This window comes from Symphalangus syndactylus, chromosome 1 (genome assembly GCF_028878055.3).
Source record: "Symphalangus syndactylus isolate Jambi chromosome 1, NHGRI_mSymSyn1-v2.1_pri, whole genome shotgun sequence".
Taxonomy (NCBI): Eukaryota; Metazoa; Chordata; class Mammalia; order Primates; family Hylobatidae; genus Symphalangus; species Symphalangus syndactylus.
The window spans coordinates 12,143,768-12,163,417 of NC_072423.2; the positions used below are offsets into that span (position 1 = coordinate 12,143,768).

Genomic DNA, 19,650 nt, shown 5'->3' on the forward strand with positions numbered 1-19,650 from the left:
TCATGAAGATACTTTTAGGAGCCTGGACTATTTTTCTCTCCTAATGAGAATAGAAGGATAATGACAGCTAATAGGACCCATCACGATATGAATGGAGACCATAAATGAGAACGTTTATTTAATGGGAAACATAATTCTTGACTTTAAAAAAATGTATTTAGATAGGCTGCAGAAATGTATTCTCGTTTTTATTTCCACATAACCCCCACAACTTTTCCACCAAGCAAATGCGATGAAAACAACTGACAAAGGCATCCTGGGCAGGCATGTTTTCCGCAAAAACAGGCATCATAGAACAGTTGTACCTACACTTTATATGTTAAAAAAAAATCTCAGTACAGAAATAGTACTAATTAAGCAAAAATGTTAAGGGGAAAAAATTAATGAAGTGATGAAATTGCATTATTTTAAAGTGAAAATCAATGCATTCTAGGACTCAATGAAGCCTACTAGGTAATAAGTCTAAAGCAAGCTAAAATTTAAAATTTAAGCTCCAATGAGTTAACCTATATTTTATTTAAACAACCACTAAAAAATCATTTTCTTTTATTACTGACAAAAGTTATAATGCTAGAAGATCTAATGTAGAAAACCCTTTATAATTATTCTAATCCTATCTTTAGAAATATCCTTCAAAATAATTCTACCTAAAATATTTTGCTCCCTCAAAAAACCTACCCACAAAATAATTGAGTGCAAAACACAGTAAGCTCTCCATTGCTGTAATCTAAAATATTTTTCTTGAAATTAAAAAAAAGCATGTAAATTAGGTGAGTGAAACATGCTTTCATCTAGCAGAGTAATATGGTAGCTATTCATCACCCAAAGTCATAAAACACTAGGTCTCGTCCTTAGCATATTCTAATGAAGCCTATCATGCAAATGAGAGTGACCTTTTCCTTGCATTCTGCAAGTTCACATTTATTCCAGGAGTACACAGAGTTTGCCAATACAAACTAGCCAAAGACTGCGTAATTACTGTAATCAATTAGTAGTTAGTGTCGTTCTGCTCATTTTCAGCTAATGTCAACTAAGCCATTTTTGAGAGAAGCACCCTTGACAACAGCTTTTCTGTTATTGTTTTCAAAATGTGGGGAAAAGAGGAAACACGAAGATAAATATACTCGAACTTTCCAATATGGCCACAAGGTTGCATGCCTCCAAAGAATGTTAAGATTCAAGACAAGCCTCTGAAGTTGATCATGGACAAAGAGTCTCTGGTAAAGTTGCATATCCTTAAAATGACATTGAAGTTTTCTGCCTATACAATTAAACATTAATATTTAAATATTTAAATGAAGGACACTCTCCTGTGCAGCAGTTCAGACTTGGTACAACTTGGGCACTCTTCTCAACGGTTGAGTAAACAGGCCATACCCTCTGCTCAGAAACAGTCTATTGTGTAGACAGTTATGGACAGGAAACATTACGGCAGCCAGTAATTAAAGTAAAAACTAACACTGTCTCAGAGATGGGGAATTTTGTTAAGGAAAATCATTTATCATGGCTTACAGTTCTCACAACTGAAATGAATTATCTCCTTTTTAGCACATATCCATTTTAAGCTAGTATATTTTACTCAACTAAAATGAGCGCCACTTGCCAATCTTAATTGTATCAGCTACTAGGCATGGAAAAACAACATAACAGGTCTTGGAAAATATTCTACACGTATCACACAGCATAAAACCTTAGAATTTAAAAGAAGGGCATCGAAAGCAAATATCAATTGAAATTAAAGACTGGTGCATCACAAGAAAATCAGATTATTAAAACAACTATACAGTATTTTCCTTCAATACAATTGTTTTAAAAATATACAGACAGAACTAAAGAAAATACCTCTCCAGTTGCTAGCTGCTAAAGAAAAATTCTAATTTCATTTCAACCAATGTTCTATCATTGTAACTAGTCAATATGTAAAGGACAGTATATTCAATCCTCACTTCTAAAACTATTAAATATTTGGCAACTAAGAGGTAAGTAGCCCATAAACTTATGACAGAAAATAAAGAGATTATTCCTATGCCAGAAAGAAAATTTATGGTATCCTAGAAATTATCCAAAACATAAAATAATGATATTAAGATGAGTAATCTCACTGAGATTCCTGCACTCGAAGAAACATCTCGACTAAATGTCAGCCTTCTTTGTACATGTCAACCTAGAACACCCAAAGTCACATATTCCTTGAATCTTTCTCTCACAAAAAAAAAAAAACAACACAAATTGAAACTCAAAATGGTAAACATAATTTAAAAAAATAGGCAGAAAACTACACTCATGTGCCAGGTGAGGACAGTCAGTTTATTTCCTGGCACTGAAACTATCCTCCTTAAAGGCAATGGCATTACAGTCTCATTTTAAATTAAAAACATTTATAAAAGATTATGTACCCATAGAAGAGAAAACTATCATACTACAGATATTCCGTTTTTATTTTAAAATCTGTAATGACGCATCAAAATAACTTTCCAATACAAAGAAGGATAAAAAACAAAACTGAAATACCTAAAACAACTAAGTTTTCACAGGTGTCCCAACAGTATTCGTGAGCCGATTGAGGTACAAGGTCTACCTTTTCAAGTGCTTACATAATTGTGCAATACTGGGGTGAGAGCTGATGGACGGGCCCCTGGTTTCAAAGTGTTTGTATCCATGGTGATATTTAGAGTAAAAAGAGCAATCAAGTCTCGATGAGTGGCATGACATTGAGGATTTACTGGTTTCCTTCTGCATACTGCTGGAACCAGTCGCCTCACGGAGCGTCGAACACGTACGACTTGTCAACACTGACACAGAGCCAAACAGCAGGAAGATCGTTCTTTTCACTCTTGTCAGAAGAATGAACCGATGTGGGCCTTGACAGTTACCGAGAGGGGACAAGAGCAAACAAGATGAGCAAAAAGAGAAAAAAAAATAACCAGTAAATTTGAAGGGCCTGAGGCTTCTCAGAAAAAAAAAAATGCTGCCAGGGACTGAGCAAGGAGCAGTTGCTTGACTTGTCTCAAAGAAAAGGCTAACATGAAATGCTTCACCAGAGATGACGCTCACAGAACACCACTGCTCAACTGCAGGATGATGTCTTTATGGTAAGCACTTAAGACAACTTGTGACCAAAGTCCTGTTACGACACTAATTGTCCATGAAAGCTGACCTGCAGCAAAGCAGCACAGTTCAGTTCCAATAGTCCAGGCTCACGAGGACTAACATGATCGTAGATGACAAAAGACATTCACATATCACCAAACACCGAAAATGCTAAGGATCACTGCTTAGTGCTTGCTAAAAAGAGACACTTTTCAGACTTTATACTTCTTGACCAGAAATCACAAGATTCTAAATATAATATCCTAGATTTTCTAGATTTTTTTAGACTGCAACTTTTCTAAATCAAATGATAACAGAGAAAATGGAACAGCAATAACATTTTCTAAAATTAGACAAGGATTGTATAGTAGTACTTCAAAAAGAGGAAAAGAAAATTAGATGGGGTTACTTTTGCAAGAAGAAATCTTATAATAAAAAAATTTAAAAATAATATTGAGCTTCTGGTAATATATATTCAATGAATGATTTAATGTTGCTAAAGTGTTTCAATTTGTTAAGAGTGCTTAGTATAGAAAGAAGTTTGGGCATGGATTACATACTGTAATTTACAATTATTGCAGCATTTCAATTTTTCTATAAGCTAATGAAGTGCATAAAGCACCTTTTAATGCAGTAATTTAAAACATTAGCTAACTTTAAATTATCTTGCTTATTATATCTTGAAAAAAAGCCATAGAGACAAAAACTAGTATTTTAATTGATAATTTAACAGTTAAACACTTTTTACTTGAAGCAGAGAAATGTGTTGAATAAAACCATGTCTATGTGTAACTCCAATCAAAGTATATTAAATCTTATTTAACTTTTAGACTGCTTCAATGTTTAGACTGATTGAAATATAAAAGTATAGAAATTAAATTGATTAAACATTGAACCTATTTTATTACTCATTAGATTTCAAAATTACACACTTTAAATATTGAATAGGTTTCAAAATGTAACAACGTAAACACTCACATTTTAAAATAAAAATAAAAAGGACTCTGGAGAAAAGTGAACACTATGATAGGTAGAAAAACTACCTAACAGACTTAGTTATTTCGATTTTGGGGGGAAATAGGGGGTCATTACTCACAATCACATTTTAAACAAAGTCAAAATGTTAGGTATCAATAAAAGAAAATTCTATGAGAATTACAAAGCATTTTACTATCAGTTCCTGGTTATCCACTGAAGGGCAATGTGAAGCAGGGCTTATCTAAGGTCAATACTGCTTTCTAGTTGGACAACTGGCATCCATGCCCTTCCTTTACTCACACTTTTCTGGTGAGATAGGAAGAACTCTCATCTTGGCTTAGAGGAAGGTAGACATCTCTCATCAACAAGGAACACCTACTTTTCTTAAATATTAGCTTTTGTTGATACCCTCAAGACAGATGCTTATGTCCACTCTAAAATACCAGGAAACCTCCGAACCAAGTCCAAAGGCAGGAAAGGGTTTTCAGGAGTACTTGTAGTGAACCCTGGTCTTACAGAAAGCAGGAAAACACAACAAAACAAACTAATCTGGGAAACACAAGACAGTCTACACGAGTACGTTTCACAACAGTAAGAATTTTTAAAAGTCTGAAGTTCCCCATTCATTTTCCTAAGATGTACAGAAAATGGCTCCATTATTTAGATTTAACTGAAGTCCTAAATAATACATATCTATGTTCAAATACAGACAAAAATACAAGTCTCAAGTGAAACACTTAAAATGTTCTGATAGAACTGAAAACCTACCTAGGTTACTTTGCATAAGCTATTTTGGTCTCTTTACCTCTCTGAGGCTTTAACTCTGTAAAATGAGACACTCTCATTAAGTGATCCTGATGATTTCTTTCTGTTCTAGGATCTAGCACTTGTTCTTCCTGATCTATACCACCACAGTGATCTCCAGATCACCAGTGTCAAAATGGCCTGGGTTTGTATGAAAGCACGTTTTTGGACCCCATCCCAGGCCTGCTAAATTATGGAGACAAGGAATGGACACTGTTTAAATGACTCACTTCCCCACCCCAGGGAACCTTCTGCATCCTGGAATTTGACACTCACTCCTCTATGACTCTGTTATCTCACACAAGTATATGAAATAATACATGACCATTTGGAATAAAGGCTGCCTAATATAAACATTAGGGATAAAAAAGAACTTGAAAACTAATTAGCAGTGCTTACTACACTCATCTCAAAATCCAAGATGTCAAAATTAAAGTTTTCTGACTTCATTACTCCTAATTAGTCATTGAAAATGTGTTTGCATTTCATTAAGTGGGTTTAACCTCAACAGGCTTAGAAATTTCACTCTAAGAAATGAGGATAGAATTGTTTTTGTTCACTTTTTAGAAGTAGGTGAACCATTTAGTTTAACTTTAGTGAAATATGATAAACTTGCCTAAAAAAATTCATGACTAGCCAACCCACAGGATTATCAGATGATAGAATCAGATGGGATCTAATTCAACTAGTACAATCCATGAATGACTCTCCTGAAATACATCTTAACAATGGTACCATCTTTCTAAATTTAAGGAAACTTATGATTATAGATTAGCCCATTCCCTTTTGGACAAATTATTATACCGTTCCACTTACACTGACTCAAAATCTGTAAATTCCATTGTTTTTACATGAATTGCTAAATCAATGCCAAAAACACAGGAGATCCTACAGAGTTTCGAGAAAAATCAAGATAAAAAATATTCTTCTCTCCTAAAGAGGTAGTAAAATAAAAGAATAAGAGATGGAATATCTCATAATTAAGATTTAAGTGTAAGTCTGATCAGTCAGTGAATACCTTTTAATAAAATTATTTTTCAATTTGAATATATTAGTGTACAAGTTATTCAGAAAAACAAACCTAAAATATTGTTAAACATCAAAAATTCTTAAGGCGGATGATTGGACTTTTATATCCTCCTTAAGCTTTTACTTCATGACCAGCTGAACAAAATGTTCATTTAAACCTTCCCTTTTGTAGTTTCTACATTGGAAAAGCTTTTTATATAATACATCATTCTTTCTATAATCCTATAGCCACTTTGGAAGATAGTGGGAAAATGAATACATATAGACTAACAATAATTTTAGCCAAAGGTCAAGGTTGCCAAGGGTCTTTGAAGAATTGTACAGGGTGATGGTTAAATCCATTAAGTGTAATCAATGTTGAACAAGATATCCTTAAAGGGCAACACCAAGAAATAGTTACCAGTGACAGCAAAAGTAAAAGTAGCAGTGACCTGAACCATAAATGAAGAGAATGAAGATTTACAGAGACACAAGCATTTGTGATGGGCAGTAGCTACTTCGGGTAATGACAGAACACAAGGCAGCAATTGCTTCTTTTCTCCAGTCAGGAGGAAAAGTGAAACGTCCAAATATCAACAGGAAGGGGTTAAATGATCTGTCATCATGCTAATTTTTTAAAGAGGATGGCCATTCCTTGCATTTTAATCTTGACTGATAATGTAACACAATCTACGTTTTAAAAATCATTCAAGCTAGAGAAGCCATTACAGAGAGAATATTAAAAAGTGTACCTGAGAAACCTTAATTAGAATATTAAAAACTACAAGTAACATGTAGAGCTTCCCAGACACTGAAAATTCCAAACCAATTTCCATGCACAATTTCCTTCCACAGCATCGAAGAGCAGGTACCATGATCATGAACGTGATCTCATTGGTGCTGACCCTCACGACCAAGCATAGTGCCCGGCACATGGCCTTCCACAGGCATTTGTTGAATGAATACTGGGTCATTGCACAACAAATGTGCTTTTCCAACACTACTGGACGAGATTACACTTAACTATCTAAAAAGCGTCACCTTTTAAGAAGCTATTCAATACTTCAAATTATTGACTATATAATACATCACTACCAAATTCTATGATCGAATTACCTCTGTCTATATTGCTGGCCAAAACTGTCACAATAGTCTTTTTTTTCCAATTTTATTATTCTTGCAACTGTTTCTGAAAATATGAAAAATATTTTTCCATTCCACTTATATTTATACCGAATAAAGGCAAATACTCCAGACCTAAATTAAATAAATTCAGAAGGATTACCAGCCAAGTGTACAGTCCCTGTGTATGTTGCTTTTGTATGCCAGTGATATTTTATTAACACATTTTATGAATGAACTTACTTATACCTATGTTCTACCTTACAGAACACAGCATATTTTATATATGCTGAGCGCTCCTCACAAATACTTAACAAATTCACAGTAAACAAATGAATAAGGGAACCAATGAACACGCAAGACGAAAAAAAACACACACGCACAAACCACATTTTATCTTTCTTCTCTGGAGCGTCTAGCACATGAGAATCCATACTATGTAAACCATTCCTCTAGTTGAGAAAAGGCTTATTAAAAAATCAAAGGACAAGAAAAACAACAGAAATCAAGCTGACTACAAGAGTAACTAAGAAGAAGTTGCCTAGGTAACTTCTCATCTTTCACAGGCAATTCTCCTCCTTTGCTGAAAGCTAGCACTTCCCCCAAGGACAAAGTAGATGTTCAATAAACAGTAACCAGTAGTAAGTATATTGTTCTCTTCCACTGACCATCACTCCATAATAGTACTACCTGCCCTCATTTTAGTAGAAGCAACAAATTATGTCTAAAGTACACACTGGGTACTGACCATGAAAATAAGATACTGAAAAGTACAGTAATGAACCAGTAATTTGGACTAGATTCTATAGTCAGATAAAAACCTGTCCTGGCACCAAAACTGGAAAACACTGGTTATGCTTCTCCCTTCTAAGCATCACAGAGAGAAAAAAAGTCACAGCAGCTGCTGACATAACAGTGACCAAAAGTGGAAAGGAGCCCCTTCTTTTAAAAAAAAAAAAAAAAAAAAAAAAAACTGTACCACTCAATACTGCTGGCTAGTGTTTAGTCTCTAAAATTCCCTAGGCACTTAAGTGGTTCTCTTTTAACTTCAAGCATTTCCTGTTTTCACCTCTGTGCCCTCTTTGTGATGAGCCTCCCCAGCACTGCCCACAGCTTCTCCTTTCCACACAGCACACTCTCCACTGGTAACTGCATTCACCGCCAAGCCTTCCGCTACCATCTAAGAGAGTCAGAAGCACGCAGGCCTTTCAGGTCGCACCTTCCACACAAGCCTCAGGCGCTTACCTGGCTGCTTCCTGCACATCTCTCCCTCAGTGTTGCCCACCAACACCGCAATCTGAATATTTATAAAATTGAACACACTGGAAATCAACACTAGAAGGAATCTCAGCAGGCACATCATAATCTTTAAGGTGAAAAAGCTAAGTAAAAAGCAGGTAAAACTAGTTACTGCCAGGGCTAACCCCAGAGCCTGTGTTTCAAACAAACTCTTCCTTGTGTCATGCTGTCAGCATATATTCTTCATTCTGGGCTATCTGGGCGATGGTCTACCTCACAGAAAGTGACTATTCATTCATCAAATAGCCCAAACCTAACACCCTCATCTCTCTCCCTACTACTAACTTCCGAAACAGTCTCTGAATTATTCACTTTGAACTCTGAGATTGTCTTTAATTTGTTTATCTGTTACTTCCTATATCAAATTAATTGTCAAATTCAGTAGTTTCTTCTGATGTTTCTTAAGGTCATATTCTCTTTCCATCCCCATTGCTATACTCTCTATCCAAGCCTTCTTATGGTCAAATCCTGCAGTTTTTTCTAATGTATATTAGAAGAATATATAGCCCTCCTCAAACCCAAAAAAACAACAACTATGAATAACCACATCTGCCCCAAGGGTCCTGGATGAGGATGGCTGCGGTAGGAGAGGGTGCTCCTCCATCACTCTCCTTCTCCCCAACACACTGAAGCAAAAAGCTCCTCACTGGCATCTCCACCTGTTGTCTTCTTGTCCAAATCCAGCCTAGATACCATAGGTTTCTAAAGTATCTTCTTAAAAGAAACTTGTCTGAGCCACTCTACTCCTCTGTGCAAAAACACTCAATGATTTCATCTTCAAATTCATTTTGTGCTTGCCATCAGACAGCACTTTCAATAACCCCATCACCTGCAGGATGAATCCTAAACTCCTTACCTGCCGCACTTGGTGACTTGCTATCTGCATATACCTTTGCTCTCATCTCCCTCCTAACACATATTCGGGGAAGGTTCATAATCCCTTATTCACAATTCTGAAAGTTGAAAAGTAACAAAAATGCAAAGTTTAATCAGTTGGTGGCAAAACACTAACATAAAGCTACTCGGAGACTTCATTCGAGCCCCTGTCTTGAACACGCACCTGTGCTGTCAGAGAAACAGCAATGTACTGGATTACGGGCTGCTGCCCCAGAGACCACCTACTGTTACCTAATACTCAACGCAGACGATATATAACCTTCGCAAAACCCAAAAAACAAATAACCAGCAGAACCTGGATGAGGGACCTGGATGAGTGAGAGATGCTGTGGTGGAAGAGGGCTCACCTCCATCACTCTCTTCCTACTGTCCTCTTCACCACCGTTCTACAGGAGAACTTGACCTCAGTTCACACGTCCTGTCTAAAAACTCTCACTGAATCCTTCACCGTTTTCATAATGATCTAAATGTTGTTGTTCTATATTCTATCAAGAAAATCAAAAACCACATTTTACTTATCTTAGTACCCAGGTAAGAGCTTGGCACATAATAGAAAACCAACATTTATAGAGCTGAACTGAGTAATTAGTCTTAATTGTTGATGAATGATTTATTAAATGATTCTGGTTTCCTATTGAGACACGGAAAAAAATGCAAAAAAGCCCTACACTTGTCCACAGATTGACTATCTTAGAAAATGTCTAAAGATCTTCTCACTGCCAATAAGACGGACCGAAATACTGCACATGCCCAAGATTCTGTGACACCCCCACAAGTGACATTGCCCCCAAAGCACTGCACTCAATACTGAGCATAATGAATCCAGGATCTTTAGATTTCTGCAGAATTGAAACTTAAACATCTCCCTATGGAGATGAAAATTAATGTGTACTAATTTAGTAGCCTATGATTCATAATTCAATGTCTGGCCAAATTAGGATTGCTTAGTGGGCCATGCTTTAACTCCACATGTAGGTTACACCATAATTGACAATATCCTGACAAGATAGGATAAAAACAATCATTGATAGCAAAACAAGGCATGTTAATGAAATTCCTTCATGTGTAAATTGAGGTTAATACATATATACATATTCCAAAATTTTTCCCAATACATTGCTGTTTCATATTTCTATGTAAATTGCTTTATGCATCTTAATATTTTGTTCTGTTTTACAGTTTTATTATCAAAAGTAAAGTTATTCCTTCCATGCATAGTATATTAGGCATAACTTATTGGCTCTCATGATTCAGACATGGTGGTCAGTCCTATACAGTTCTCTACATAGTAAATACATGTGAGGGATTAACTGGAAACACACTTATCTAATAAGATGATTCACCATGGGGTCTTGTAATTAAACTAGACTGTTAGCCATAATTATCCGATGCAGAAAGCATAGAGGCAGTCTACATACATCTAAGAGCTTGAGATGCAATGAATCTTCAGTGGGAGCTGAGTGGAAGGGGACAGCTGAATAAAAGAGGGAAAAAAAGAGATTTCAACTCACGTCACTGAATTAGAAAGTGGCTCTAAAAATATACTATATATAGTATATTACCATTATTTAACCATCACCCCCAACAATAGCTGGGCACAATGTGTCTACAGAAATATCATAGAAGTAAAATCTCCCTGCCATCCTCCCTAACCCTCAAGGCAATATCAAAAACATTACACAGTCATAATAGAATCCAAGGAAAAATCAACATCCAATAAAGATCTCGATAGGCCAATCCAGAAAAAGAAGTTGCATAATAGAGAAAGCATCAGTTTTGTGTGACTATCGTGTTTTAACCAAACATTAACAAGTATTGCTTAATATATTATAAATATCTTTCAGATACATAACATCACCTACTGAAATGTCAAGCTATATATGAAAACATAAAAATGAAAAGAAAGCAATTTTTCATATTGTATTACAGTTTAAAAAATGACCTAAGCCATAAATGAAAAAACTCTTAAGAGGCTGAAATTAAGGTTCAATCCAAGTTCAACTGTTAACAAAATAAATAAATAAAAATAGACTCTATTGATTACTTCCCACCAGTTTTTACAAACTTTGGATTGCAAGGCAGATGACAAGATGTAACACACATGAAGATACTCAATGAGATAAACAAACAAAAAAAGTGATATGCTAAAGAAACAACTTTTATAATTGTATGAAAATAGATTCTGTCTCGTCTCCCATAAAAATAGTTTTTAATTTTTTTTTATTTTGTGGATCTATATAAAGTAGTTTTAAAAGCTGATTTTTATAAACAATCAGGCAAGCCTGGGCAACATAGCAGACCCCATCTCTCTACAAACTTTTTTTATGTTTAATTGTCTAGGTGTGGGGGTGTGTGCCTGTGCTCCTAGCTACTAAGGGAGTCTGAGCAGAGAGGCTCACTTGAGCCTAGGAGGTCAAGGTAGCAATGAGCCACGACTGCACCACAGCACTCCAGCCTGGGCGAAGGCGTGAAACTCTGTCTCAAAAGAAAAAAAAGACATACTTAATAGGTACAGAATACAAGCAGCTCATTTGAAAATGAAGAGATGTAAAAATTTACCCAAAAAACTGTAAGAACATGTGTGACATAAACAGTTAATCAAAAACAGATTGTGAGAGTTCCCACACATCAAATGAGAAAAAGCCAAAAAATCTAAAGTTAAAGCTTGAAAGGTTGAAGTAAGCCTCACAGATGTTAAATTGATCAAATTTTCTGAAAATTTTTTGTTAGTTGTACTAACAACTTTAAACATTACTATTAACTTTGAAACCCAATATTCTACTTCTAGGAATCTATCCTGATGAAATAACATGAAAAGAGCACAAAAATATATGCAAAGATGTCCTCCACTGGTCATATATAAAAGTAAAAAACTGTGAACAACCAACATGGAAAGCATTAAGAAATGGTCATAAACTGTCATCTCCATACAGATGGAATGTTACACTGCCATAAAACTATCTACCAAGAATATTGAATAGCATGGGAAAGCACTTCTCACATAATGTAATGCAAAGGCAGATTTTAAATTTATATATATTTTTCACATATATATTTCACGTGTGTGTGCGTGAGACAGAGAGAGAGAGAGAGAAATCTAAAAAAAAGTTGATCTCATAGAAGTAGAGAGCAGAAAAGTGGTAACCAGCAGCTGGGGAGGATATGAGGGGATGGGAAGAGACTGGCCAATGGGTACAAAGCTACGGCTAGAAGGGATACATTCTGGTGTTCTATTGCACGAGAGAATGACTATAGTTAATATTAGTGTATTTCAAAATACCTAGAAAAGAAGATTCCGAATGTTGTCACCACAAAGAGATGATAAATATTTCAAGTAGGGATTTACTAATTACCCTGCTTTGAACATTTCACAATGTACACGTGTATTTAAACATTAAACTGTATCCCCAAATACGTACAATTATTACATCAATTAAAAATAAATTTGAACAAAAAATAAAATTTTATGTACAATACATTCAGTTGTCTAATACCAAAAGAATTATATAAAAATTTTTAAAGTAGATTAAGTGATTTTTTTCATATTCATTGCAATTTATTAGCTTCTCCCAGTTTCTCACAATAAACATATAATGCCTTGGGAATAATAGCGAGAACTATTTTTAATAAATATACTAGAGACTTTCCACTTCTGGTATGAAGTAATGAGATTCTGCCAAACAAACCTTCCTGCCCCACACCATAAGAGCTATAAAGTCTGGACCAAATTTTTTTTTAAATAACTGTATGAAAGTCCTAGAAATTAAACAAAAGCTAGAGGTTGGGAGTAGAGCCAAACCATGAAGCAAACCATGATGCAAATATATCCAAACCCTCCTCACTTTTATTTGGTGGCTTTATCCTGAAGATGTCCAAAGTTGGAACTGTCTTGAGAGAAGGCATCAGGAAAGAAGCCTTTCACAACAGAAAAACCAGCTGCACTCCTAGATCAGAGGGTAACTGCTCCAACACAACAGACGTGGGAAAACAAGAAGTAAAAGCCATAAAGGAGAGCCAAATGAGCCCGATTCTGGGAATAAACTCGGAACACCTAAAGCATGTAGGAACAAGGAAGAGAGAAGGCAGATGGCAATTAAAGCTTAACTATCAGAAATGAGATACATGCAGCTGACTTCTACAGACATGACAGTTGCTATTTGATGCTAATCAAGTTAACTGTCTGCTAAAATGAAAACATACCAAGTCTTTGAAACAATATACCATAATCCAGAGTCCGTACAACATAAAATTCATAATGCCCAAGATGCAATACAAATGTATTCTACATAGCAAGAGCCAGAAAAATGTGACCAAATCCCAAAGGGAAATAGGAGCAATGAAAATGACACAACGCTGGCATCATTTTAAAAGGACTTCAGAGCCGCTATTATGCTATAATCATACCTAATGAAGTTAAGGAAATATGCTTAAAAGAAAGTCTCAACAAATAAGAAAAAAAGTATATTTGTAAAAGTCCGATGAGAATTTTAGAAACAAAAATAAAATAACCAAATTTTACAAGGGCTGTAATACTTAAATGAATATGACAAAGTGAAGAATCAATAAATTTGAAGACATCAATAAAAATCATCCAATATGAAGAATAGAGGGAGAAAAATGGACTAAAAAAGGTAAAGAGAAGCTCGGGTACCTAAGAAATAATTACAAGAGGTCTAACACATAGTCAACTAATTAAAGAGTTCAAGAAGAAAAACAGAAAAGGGGAAAAGAAAAATGTGACAAAAGAAACTTTGGGAGAAATAATGGCTCACTGAGAAACACGCAGGTTTGGCCACACGAAGAGGTCAACAAATCTCAAAAATAAGTATAAAACTGCATAAAATTGTCAACAGCAACAATTTCAAGATTCTGAAAATCAAATGAAAGCAACAAATTGAAAAGTACTTTATCTTGAAAAACTACTAGAGTTTTGGGTAACAGAGCTGGAGGGAGGAGTGCCTGCTTGGGATGTTACAGTTCCCTCCACCAACTCCTCAACTTGGAGAGGCAGAATGGTAATTTTACTGACACAAGACTGCAACAAAAAACTGGAGTTCTGTGCCAACGTGAGGAAGGGAGGAGGAAATTTGGGGTGAGGGCAAAACCCCACATCCTTGTCAGCTAAAAGTAACAAAGTTGACAGAAAGCCAATGAGGAAATCCTGACACATAGCCAACCCCAGAAGTGTGAGCCATGCTTGAGCAACTGACAGGCTAGCAAGAAATGTGGCAAGGAGATTCTATAAATGAAAAACCAGTAAAAGAACTAGAGAGGATCTCCACACAAAAATTATTTTAAAAACTTTTTTTAAAAAGTTGAAACAGAAGGAGAAAATTTTAAGAATGAGCCGGAGAGACCTATGGAAAAATCTGAGGCATTCCAATAAAAGTACAGTAAGGATCCTAAGAGAAATAGGGAAAGCAGCAGAGAAAAAAAATTAATGGCTGAAAATTCCTCAAATTTGATGAAACACAGTAATCTACAGATAAAAGTTCAACATCAAGAAACATAAACACTAAGAAATCTTCACCCAAAACATCATAATCAAGCTGCTAAAAAAAAAAGACAAAGACAGTGAGAAAATCCCACAAGCAACAAAAAAATTTCATCACATACAAGAACAGCTAACTTCATACCATATGAAGAGAAAATACAATTAAGAGCAGATTTATCATAAACAATGGAAGGTAGAAGTCAGAAGAATAACACGGTCAAAGTATCAATCAAGAACTCTCCATCCAGCAAAACTATATTTAAATAATAGAGGGAAAGTAAAGACATACCCAAATAAATAAGATGGAGAAAATTCACATTAACACAAAACAAGCAGTAAAAGAAGAACAAATGCAAAACACATAAGGTAAAGAGTAAAACAGAAACTATAAATCAAACCAGTGGTATTACATTAAATGGTAATAAACACTACAGTGAAAAAGAAGAGATTATTAGACTGCATCAAAAGACCAAAGTATGTGCTAGCTACAAGAAACTCACTTTACATTTAGAGGCAAATATTTTGAAAACAAAAAAAAATTTTCACAGAAACACTATAGATTTTGGTATGCTGACTGTGTATCCTGCAACTTTACTGAATTCACTTATACATTCTACAAGATTTTTTGGCAGGGTCTTTAGGTTTTTCTAAATATAACATGATGTCACCTGCAAACAGGGACAATGTGACTTCCTTCCTTTTCAATTTGGACGCCATTTATTTATCTCTTGCCTAGTTGCCTGCCTAGGACTTCCATTACTATTTTGAATACGGGAGGTAAGAGTGGGCATCGTTGTCTTGTTCCAGAAGTATGTCTACACACAAACAGTGAAGTAGCTGAAAAAGAAATCAAGAAAGTGGTCCTATTTACAACAGCTACAAAATAAAATAAAATAATAAATAAAACAAAATAAAATAAAATAAAATGCCTAGGAATAAATTTAACCACGGAGGTGAAAGACCCCTACAAGGAAAACTGCAAATCACTGATGAAAGAAAGGGAAGAGGATACAAACAAATGGAAAGACATCTCCTGCTCATAAATCAGAAGAATTAATATTGTTTAAATGACAATACTACCCAAAGCAAATGTACAGATTTAATGCAATCCCTATCAAAATACCAATGACATTCTTCACCCAAATAGAAAAAAAATCTGAAAATGTTTATGAAACCACAAAAGACCCTGAATAGTCAAAGCAATCCTGAGAAAAAGAAAAAGAAAAAAAAAAAAAGCTGAAGGTATCACACTACCAGACTTCAAAATATACTACAAATCTGTACCAACAAAACAGCATGGCACTAGCATAAAAGCAGACACATAGACCAATGGGACAGAATAGAGAACCCAAAAATTAATCCACATATGTACAGAGTTGATTTTTTGACAAAGACTTCAAGAACACTCATTGATGATGCTGGCAAAACTGCATATCTGATATTCATTTGCAGAAGAATGAAACTAGACCCCCCACCTCTCACCCTACACAAAAGTCAACTCAAAATGGATCAAGCACCTAAATTTAAAACCCAAGATCATGAAAGTAACAGAAGAAAACATAGGAGAACTGCTTCAGGACATTGGTCTGAGAAAATATTACAGGATTAAGAGCTGAAAAGCACAGGCAACAAAAGCAAAAATAAATAGGATTGTATCAAACTAAAAAGGTTCTGCACAGCAAAAGAAAAAAAACAACAGAGTGAAAAGACAACCTACAGAATGGGAGAAAATACCTGCAAACTACTTATCCAACGAGGGATTAATCACCAGTTATAGAAAGAATTCAAACATCTCAACAGCAAAAAAAAAAAATCCCATTTAAAAATGGGCAGATGATCTGAATAGACATTTTAATGAATGGCCATCAAATATAAGAAAAACTGTTCAACATCACTAATCATTAGGGAAATGCAAATCAAAACCACACCGAGGTCTCATCTCACCTCAGTTGAATGACAATTCTCAAAAAGACAAAAAAAAAAAAAAAAAAAAACAGCAAATGCTGGCAAGGATGTGGAAAAAAGGAAACTATTTCTTATACATCATTGGTGGAAACGTAAACTAATACAACCACTACGGAATACAATAAGGAACTTCTTCAAAAAAAAAAAAAAATACAAATAGATCAACCATGAGATCCAGCAATCCTACTGCTGGACATTTATCCAAAGGAAAGGAAATTAGCGTATCAAAGAGACATCAGCACCGCCATGTTTACTGGAGCACTATTCACAACAGCCAAGACTTAAATCAACCCAGGTGCCCAACAACAGATGAATGGATAAAGAAAATGTGGTGAATATACGCAATGGACTATTACTCAGCCATAAAAACATGAAATCCTGCTATTCTCAGTAACACAGATGGAACTTGAGGAACTTACGTTAAGTGAAATAAGCCAGAAACAGAAAGTTAAATTCTCACTCGTATGTGGACACTAAAAAAAGATGATTGCATAGAAGTAAAAAGTAGGGCCGGGTGCGGTGGCTCACGCCTGTAATCCCAGCACTTTGGGAGGCCGAGGCGGGCGGATCACGAGGTCAAGAGATCGAGACCATCCTGGCTAACACGGTGAAACCCGTCTCTACTAAAAAATACAAAAAAAATTAGCCGGGCGTGGTGGCGGGCACCTGTAGTCCCAGCTACTCGAGGGACTGAGGCAGGAGAATGGCGTGAACCCGGGAGGCGGAGCTTGCAGTGAGCTGAGATCGTGCCACTGCACTCCAGCCTGGGCAATAGAGCGAGACTCCGTCTCTAAATAAATAAATAGTAAGTAAGTAAGTAAGCAAGTAAAAAGTAGAACAGAGGATACTAGCGGGTAGGAAGCACAGGAGGAAGGGAGGAATAAGGAGAGATTTGTTAAAGGATACAAAATTACAGGCAGACAGGAGGAACTCTTTCTAGTGTTCTATACCACTGCATGAATTAAAGATAACAATAATGTATTATACACTTTCAAATAGCTAGGAGGAGGATATTGAATGTTCCCAATACAAACAAATGATAAATGTCTGAGATGATGGACATGCTAATTACCCTGATCTGATCACTATACATTTTATGTTTCCAAGCATCATTAATGTCCCCTAAGAATATGTACAATTATTATGTCAATTAAAAAAATACAATAAAGGAAACAAGTCATATCCTAGAAAAAGTTTTTAATTAAAAAAAACTCAAAAAGACATTCTATGCAATCAGTAATCACAAGATGGCTAGAGAAGATATATTCACGACAGACAAAATAGATTTTAAGAAAAGCATATTACTAAAAATAAAATGGAACAACAAATTAAAGGCATAAAGATAAGATACAGATAAAGTTATTTCCTTTCATAGGAGATATGAAATTACTTATGAAGAAAATTCTTAAGAATCTTAAAAAGCTACTAGAATAAGTAGATTTAGAAAAGTCATAGGATACAAGGTGAATATACAAAAATCAATTACATTTAAAATATTAATAGTCAACAATTCCATTTACAATAATGCAAAAATAAATTTAACAAAGCTGAGTACACAGCTAGAGTCCCAGCTATTTGGGAGGCTGAGCCAAGGAGACCACTTGAGCACAGGAAGTCAAGGCCAACCTCGGCAACACATCCACACAAAGACCCCTTCCCTCTACCCCACATTCTTGAGACAAGGTGTCACTCTGTCACCCAGGCTGGAGTGCAATATCATGATCACAGCTCACTGCAACCTTGAACTCCTGGGCTCAAGTGATCCTTCCATCTCAGCCTCCCAAGTAGCTGGGACTATAGGCACGCAACAGCACAACTAGCTAATTTTTTTCCTTTTTGTAAAGGAAAAAAAGGGTCTCATTCTGTTGCTCAGGCTGGTCTCACAAAGACTCTTATACACAAGTGCATACCACATGATTTTAGCAAATAAGTTTACAGTGACAAAAAGTAATCTCTGGTTCCTTCTGGCAGCCAGGAAGGGAGGGGGCAGCAAAAAAAGCACAGGAATCTTTTGAGGAAATAGGAACGTTCTTTTATCTTTATTCTGTCAATGGTTTCAGAGGTGTATAGAATTGTCAAAACCCATCAAAATGTATACTTTAAAAGGATGCTATTTATGGCACATAAATTGTTCTGCAATAAATTCACCAAGTTAAAAAAAATCCAATGAATGAACAAGGGTTTAAAAATAAATTAGCTTTATCTACCAGTCTAAAATTAAAATAAAATTTAACAGGTGAGAAAAATTTGCAAATACAGGTTAGTATCCCTAGTGTGAAAATCCAAAAGCCAAACCACTCTAAAATCTGAAAATTTTTTATCACAGGCATGACACTCAAAGGAAATGCTCATTGGAGCATTCCAAATTTCAGATGTTTCGATTAGCGATGCTGAACCAGTAAGTATATTATATAATGCCAGCATTTCAAAATCTGAAAAAATCCAAAATCCAAAACACATCTGTTCCAAAGCATTTTGTAGAAGGGACATTCAACTTATATAAGCAAGTTACATTTTTTTAAAAGTTTCTAGTTTGGGTGGTGTTTTGTTTGTTTGTTTTAAACCTTAAATTTGCTTCAAACATAAGCGAATAAAATCTTAACAGGTTTACTATAAACAATGATCACACCAATTGTTTACCTATGGCTATTGAAAGAAACTGATCTCATATCTCATAGATTGTTTTTGGATCTGTATACATAATTCAGTTTTATTACTGAAGGCAGCAACAGTTATCATGTGAGAAATAAGTAAATTTTATAGTTCGATTCATCTTGAATATATCATGTCTCTGCACTCTCCATAGAATCACAGGATGTAAGGCTATTACAATACTTGCAGAGAAAAAAAGGTGCCACTATCAGACTCAGGAGTACAATCTTGACTTATGATCTTTCTGTCCAAACCAGTGCTGAGCAAAATGGCTTCCTCCTTAATAGGACTTGTCAAAATAATTAATTGCACACTATGAAACAGAATAACTTGACTTTTAT

At 35.3% G+C, this 19,650-nt stretch overlaps 1 protein-coding gene across 4 annotated transcripts in view; it reads right to left on the reverse strand.

Moving 5' to 3' along the window:
• ZNF407 (zinc finger protein 407) overlaps positions 1–19,650 on the reverse strand; it is a 477,787-nt gene that overhangs the window by 330,630 nt on the left and 127,507 nt on the right. The window lies entirely within an intron of this gene.